At 35.2% G+C, this 7,636-nt stretch overlaps 1 long non-coding RNA gene across 6 annotated transcripts; it reads right to left on the bottom strand.

Annotated features, from left to right (window-relative positions):
• Positions 1-1,656: 1,656 nt before the first annotated feature.
• Positions 1,657-7,214, bottom strand: LOC143861867 (uncharacterized). 6 transcript variants are annotated; one of them, XR_013240042.1, is made up of 9 exons: positions 6,562-7,141; positions 6,361-6,420; positions 6,024-6,105; positions 5,646-5,896; positions 5,466-5,527; positions 5,097-5,347; positions 3,546-3,604; positions 2,305-2,404; positions 1,657-1,884 (listed from the first exon to the last, which is right to left on the bottom strand). It is a non-coding gene; the product is annotated as an uncharacterized LOC143861867 (long non-coding RNA). The 6 variants fall into 6 exon arrangements; XR_013240041.1 differs by having other exon boundaries at positions 5,646-6,420; positions 6,562-6,757; positions 7,093-7,214; XR_013240040.1 differs by having other exon boundaries at positions 5,646-6,125.
• Positions 7,215-7,636: the final 422 nt, after the last annotated feature.

The following is a 7,636-nucleotide window of genomic DNA, read 5'->3' as shown; positions in this document are numbered from 1 at the left end:
TCATCAGGTTCAATCTTGGGTTTGACAATTATCTCCGATTTACGAATATTATTCTTTGGTTATAGATCGATCAATGTCATGTGATTTGTGGTGCCTGATTATAGAAGGACAAGAAATAAAAATAATTAAGTTCCAGGTTCAGAGAATTTAAGAAAGCATAGCTTCAAACGATATGAAAAACAAAGACATGGGTTCTACACTTCTACATACATAAATCTTATTTAAGCTGAATGTAACATACAAAACCTTTTCATTAGCCGAGCAAGAGAAACTTATTGGACAAAAAATAAAGCTAGGTACAAAAACAGCTAGAAACATCTCACAAAACAGCAACTACAAAACAGGGAATACTAAAAGAGGCACAGGGCGAGAGAATTCCAGCCCAGACCCAAGAGAGAGAAAACAACAACAGCAACACAGTCTAGTGGCACGGGCCTTCAGTTGTGCGAGGACTTAATTGTGTGTGTGAGGCACATAAAAAGAACTAACATGTTTTGACTTTGATAAATTTAGAGAATATTTCACTAAACTTCGATACAATACAATTAGCCTTAATGAGTGATTATATAGAACACTCAAAAGGGTTAAACATAGAAAGAGATAAACATAACAATGCAAGAGATAATTCTAGAAAACCTACCTACTAAGATTAGCCTAATTGCTAATTTATGCTAGCTACCTATTCTAGCTAGGTTACTCCATACAACCCACTTGCCTAATCTAGCCCAATAATGATCCAATGGTGTGAATTCAACACAATCTGACTATGAGATCCCACATATTCTAACATGCCCCCTCAAATGTATGTGGATTGGAAATCAACATACGTTTGATTACAATGAAATCCCCCAATAAGAAAATAAAACTATGGACATGATCTCACATATTCTAACAGTCTTTGCATTGAAACTATGGACATGAAGAGAGAAATGTCTGCCTTACGGAGACGACCAATTAATCAGCTTAGAATTAGACTTCTAAGGACGTGGTGGTGGCCCATAAAAACTTCTTTCAAGGAATGGGTCAGACCCAATCATTTCTCAAGAAACACCAGAGTGAGGGGGATCCGTAGTTTTGCGAAAGGGCTAATTCTATGGGTGGGCTTGGTGAGATGGAAGCATTAGGAAAGAGAACAGATCCCATCATCATGCAGATGTGTGTGTGTGTTAAGGGAGGGAGGTCTTCAGGTAGTAGTGGCTGGCTATGGATGTTTCATGTACTAGTAAAAGTGCACGTGCGTTGCACGTGGGACAAAGGTATTTTACGACAGATAAGTGGAAAAAAACATTTTTATTTTACACCATAAAGCTTTCCATCTCCCCCTGCTAGTAGGCATGCAAACACTGAAGAAGATTACAGCATTCAGCAGATGTGGCTGCAACTACCCGAGAACTCAATAATGGGCTATAAAACATTGTACTCCCAAAAAAAAGGAAAAAAAAAAAGAAAAAGAAAAAAAAATTTATCAAAGTGCAAATCAATCTTGTTCTCAAGATTATGCTTCTACTCTTGCAAGAACGGACTAACAGGGTTAGCTACCTAGCCAACCTTCATAATTAAATGCCGTCTACATATGCATCATTCAAAGCAACGAGTTTTATCAGCTGTAGCAAAGAAAGAGACTTCATAGGAGCCAAATATGAAGAAATAAGTTCCAATTGCAAGGTCCATGATTGCCTTTTCTTTCCATTTAGAAAGTCTTGACTCAAGCTTTATGGATTTGGGGATGAGAATGATTGCAGCATTTGCTCCAAATGTTTTCTTTTATGGATTTGGCTTTCAGAACAGAAGGGAGGATGGGAATGATTGCAGCATCTGCTCCAAATGTTTTCACATCTTCAGCCGTAAACTTTTATTTCATTGTGTCATACAACAATCTTTCACCTTGAAAAGCCATAATCGATATTAGAGAATTAATAAAGAGAGCATACAATTATTAGCTCATATATGTGATTCCAAGAGAAACTTTTAAGCATCAATAATTTTTGTCTCCAATCATATAGTAGGTACCATATTGGGACACCAGAACTGATTACAAGCACTATCACTACAACAGAGGACTGAAATGAAACAGTTTCTATGAATATTGTCCCAGATTTTTTCAGAAGATTGCAAATTTTTTAAATATCATTTTTAATGATTAAAATAAATGAAAAATAATTGTTCCATTTGAAAAAAGCCCGGGAAATGTCTAGATTTTTTCAATCTCATAAACAGCTATTAATTCTGAAAGCAAGTGGGTTGAACATCTGTAGAAACAAATTAGAGAAAAACAAAAAACAAAGAAAATGAGATAAAAATTACCTCACTATAAATATGTCCTAAATCAGAAGAACTTCGATGAGAAGGAAGACCAAGAGTAGCTCCCTCATTGATAAAGAAAAAAACAAGTCCTGAACAGCCTCTGAAATTTCATGGTTTGATGTCAATTACATTTCTCCATGAAACTCAATGAAGAAGAAATGAAACAACATGGAAATCCTGAACCAAAAAATTCAAGTAGAAACCCAAAAAAACAACATAGCTCAAAGAACACCCTTTCTTGCCTCCATAGGTAGATAAAACCCTAAATAGAATCTTTGATGTAGATGGAAAAGTAATCTAGAAAATCCAAAATAAATAAAAAATTATTCAAAAAAAAAAAAAAAAACCCAACATAGAAAATGGAAGGAAATGAACTGGGCCAGAGGTTTTCTTAAAAATTTCGTGTGATGCAGTACCAAAATGGGACACATATTCAATTTCCGGAGGAAACAAAGTCAGGGAAGAAAAAACACATGGCGAGAGTAGTAGAGATAGTGGGCTCTTTGCAAGATCTTCAGGGGAACGAAATGTTAAAAAATGCCCATGGGAATTTGGAAATAATAGGAAGATTTACGAGGAGATACGAGTGGAAATACACAAGGGTAAAGCACCTGATGATTTTTCATCATTTAGGCTTTAAGAATGGTATATATTAGTTCTATAACATAATCCGAAATTAATAGATCTTGAATTCTTGAGTTATATTTTGTAGGGTTTTCCAATCTATGGAAAAAATATTGGAAATTTATATAAAAATTAGTGCAATTATAAGATCTCAAACTTCTTACCATCCAAAAGAAAATAGTAAATAAATAGGACTCGCGAGAGGAAGAAAAAACAGACAAATTGAACTAAAAATAAATAAATAATAGGAGTCTTGAAACAAACTTTGAAACCCAACAAAAAAAATAGATAAAAGTTTTAGACAAAATGGCCAAAAACAACACTTTTAAACAAAAGAAAAGAAAGCGAGTTGTAGGTCCGGAAGCCCTCTTCCTGTGGCGATTTCTCTATGGTCAGTGCTTGGGATGCCACAGAAAAGGTCCCAAACTCACTCACGCACTCACAATTGCAATTATCCAATATTCAAAATCGTCAACCAATCAATGTTCAACTTTATAAATAAAACTACATGTACATTTTCAAATCTATGAACACAATTTGGGTATGAAGTCAACAGAACCACATCACTATTTGCACAACTATAAGAAATTGGAAAAGAAAAGGCCCAAAGAAGATACCTTTTTATAGATTGGATTGAAGGAAATCCGTTTACGACGAAAGATAAAGATTGCCCATCCTACAAATCAGCACCAACAGTGAGGCAATTTGTGAATTTTTATTTTTTTGAATGGCAGCAATTTGTGAATCTAAAAAATGCATATAAGTAATGTAATATAATTAAATACATGCAAATTTGAAAAGATATCTAAAATGTGTCTTTAAATACCATGTTTAATTGACAACAAATAAATTGGGATCAATGTTATTAAATACCAAATCAGGTTTTTTTAATGGCTTAAAAGAATTGATACCAATCTGGTTTTTTTGAATGGTTCAAGAGAATTAATGTTGACAAATACCAAATCAGGTTAACATGGTTTGAGTTCTAAAAGAAAACTCAAATTCAATTTTGTTTACTTTTACGGTATAGCGATGAAAGAGAGGGAAAAATGAACTATTGTGGGAACTAATGGAACTATAAGAGCAGAAATACTTTTTCTCCTTTATTTTTAAAAGCTAACTGAAAAGACAACAAAAAATACGGTAGAATTTGGTGCTAAATCATCAGAATAAAATATGTTGTGAGAACAAACAAAACAAACCCAAGGCAGTATTATTAAAGCATAAATCTAAAACATGAGCATTCAAAAAAGTGGAAGAGAAAGTAAAATGCAAGCTAGTAAGGATATTTAAATGTAAATCAATTTAAAATATTGTACCAATGGCCACTACCTATAAATGCATCAATCCATGTTTATAAGAAGTAGATGACATGATTATAGAGATTTATCATGTAATTTCAATCAAAATCTAAAAATGTATGAAATTAAATTGAACTTGGATCCAAAGATTAATAGCTTTACAATTTATATCATATTAGTTCTGGAACATAATCCGGAATCAATAGATCTTGAATTCTTGAGTTATATCTTGAGTAGTAACAAGTAACAAATTTTGGAGACCTTTGCCAGATTGGTTAGAAGCTTTTTCCTTTTCTTTTTTCGAATGATCTGGCTACAAGCTTATATACTTCTTTTAGAATACCACAATTGTCTTTGCCGTATCTTTATCTAATAAAACTGGTAGGGGTCCCCGCCAAACCCCAGCTTACTCATATAAAAAAAAAACAATTGTCTTCGCATTTTATCCATTTCTAATAATGTATTGCTATTTAAAAATATCACATAGCCCACGATAAATACCAAGGTTGAAAGCTATGGTCTTAATCAATGCTCACTTCCATTTTAACTCATTTGGGAGTCTAATTGAAACCTGTTTTTTCTATATATTCCAGTGCATGCCACTTGAAGGTACCAACAAAACAATAGTGGAAACATCAGATCTGTCTCTATTTAACCCATTTAGTTGTAAACTCGCTTTTCTATATTTCAGAGCATGACAATTAAAGGTAGCATTCCTCCTCCAGCATTCGAAAGCTACGTAGCCTAACGTGTCAAAACTTCATAACATATTCAGAACCATGTAAATAAAATAATAAGCAAATTCATAAGAAAGATAATGGGAAACTTCAACCCAATAGAAAAGATCAACCTACAAAACTCACATACACTTGATTAACATGTGGTATAGGAACAACAAACCAAGGTTGCCAGAGTGGGAATCGAAACGGGAATCGAAAGCGGGAATCGAAGGCTCCCAGGGAAGAATCCTACTCAAGGTTGCCAGAGCGGGAATCGAAACGGGAATCAAAGGCTCCCAGGGAAGAATCCTGCTTCCTTGCAACAAACTCTCCCACATCCAAATCCCCAATTGATCTAGAAAGGCATAATCTGCCAAATCAGCAACGAGGTGGGCTCGCCTGTGAATGACACAAGAGTTGAAGACTATCCTTATAGGAACATTAAAACATATGAGAATGGTTTCTTTGCCATTAAATAATATTTCAGCTATTCATGAGTGAAGTTTCTCCAGTATACCTCACTAAGCCCCACAAACATTAGGTCTTGAATTTGCCAGATCAGCAACGAAGTGGGCTCGGCTGTGAATGACACAAGAGTTGAAGACTATCCTTAGAGGAACATTAAAACATATGAGAATGGTTTCTTTGCCATTAAATAATATTTCAGCTATTCATGAATGAAGTTTCTCCGGTATACCTCACTAAGCCCCACAAACATCAGGTCTTGAATTTGCCAGATCAGCAATGAAGTGGGCTCGCCTGTGAATGACACAAGAGTCGAAGACTATCCTTATAGGAACATTAAAACATATGAGAATGGTTTCTTTGCCATTAAATAATATTTCAGCTATTCATGAATGAAAGTTTCTCCAGTATACCTCACTAAGCCCACAAACATTAGGTCTTGAAGCCTGGCAACTTGCCTTTCTGCTGAAATACTACATCAGTCTTCACAAAAACAACAACTAATGTCTGAGGAAGGGCTTGAAGACGCTCCTCTACCATAAATCCCAAACCGTATAATACTAATGCTAATGACATATAGGGAAAAGGTAATGAAAAATTATTAACTTACATTGGCTCTGAAAAGCATGAGAGTTTGAACAACCTCCCAATGACCATACTGGCTGGTTTGCATCAAAGCTGTATGTTTAAAACTGAGGAACGCAGAGTGAAACTTGATATAATTCAAAGTCATAAAAAAAATTCTCAGTTATAACTTCAAGACAGGTATATTCAAATTAAGCATCAATGTGGGTACTGAACAATGGAAATTAAGAATTAAACCACTATTCTCCAAAGTGAACATTCAAAGAAAATGCTGTCAATTCTTATTAATTCATAATGACACAACTAACAGGAAAGAAAAAAACAGAATCTGATGTTTTAAAGGTAAAACTGAGACTGATTACCTGCCCTCTATAATTCCTGAGATTAATTTCAACGCCAGACTCGAGCAAGAGAGAGGCTATCTAAACATAAATAACAGAATAACCATTAACCAATAAAATAGCTTTAAGAAAGCTAATAAGAAACATGAATTCAAAAATTAGCCGAGTTTAATTGATTCAAAAGGGGAAAGAAATTGGTATGAATGAATTGACATGGATTACCTCATGGTGACCTTGAGCTGCAGAGTAATGGAGTAGGGAATTACTAACGCCAAATGTCAAATACTTGGCCAGGTGAGGATTATATTATAAAGCTTTGGCTTCCTGAAGATCCCCATCTCTTGCGGCGGATACCAGGCGCTCCCCAGATGCAGAGCATCCAAAGAATTGCCCATAATGCTTAGAAATCCCATGATCTCTATATTGTGCAAAAAGGGGGGAAATAAAAGATGAAATAAATGAAAATCCTAGTTTCTAAACTGCAGAAATTCCTTACTCATCACCCAAATAACAACAACCCAGATCACCTCTCCTACATACATCCAAATGAATTTACCCATCTTGCTCAGAAATCTCATGATCTTCATAATTTATAAGAAAATTAAAAGAGAAAAGAGAAAGGAGAACCCAATTTATCTCCCCTCACAATTACTTATTTTCAGCCAAAAGAAGAACAACCCTCATCAAAATCTCCCAATATACAACCAGAGTTCAAAAGGGAGAGAAGAAAAAAAAACCTAGTTTCAATTTTACCTCCACCGCGGAATGGTGCGGACCTGCAATCCAGCACAAACTGACACAAAACCCTTCAGGTACGGAGGGCCAGCCTTTATGTTCCTGATCTTATGGACTCATCTTGGGGGGTGGGGGCCAGCCTTTATACGGCGGGAGTGCAGGACACAAAATATATAATTGATTAAGGAGTTTATATATGATGCCCGCTACTTCACAGTCGGGCACATACATAATTTCTCCGGATTAAGATCATGCAATCTTGTGGGTCCCACTACAATTTTTTAACCCCACACACTGCACGGCCGCACCGTACACCTATGAAAAAAAAGTTAAAAAATCTTATTTATAAGAGTGATTTGTAGGCAATTTGACCTAAAACTATTTCGCAGCTCACTGTTGTATGATAGAACAGCCACATAGGCTCACTTTGCAGATTCTGTCTTATTCATTTAATTCATCTTAGGTGTCTGATTCAGCGTTCTCTATGCAAAGGTGACCCGCAAAATGACTTTCCGAAAAATTGCCTAGCCAATCACTATATAGAGGAATGATAGATGCAAGA

This window comes from Tasmannia lanceolata, unplaced genomic scaffold, assembly GCF_043159265.1.
Source record: "Tasmannia lanceolata isolate RefF3 unplaced genomic scaffold, GAP_Taslan_0.1 ptg000037l, whole genome shotgun sequence".
Taxonomy (NCBI): Eukaryota; Viridiplantae; Streptophyta; class Magnoliopsida; order Canellales; family Winteraceae; genus Tasmannia; species Tasmannia lanceolata.
Note: the sequence above shows the minus strand (reverse complement) of the source record. Positions and strands in the feature narration are given on the sequence as shown.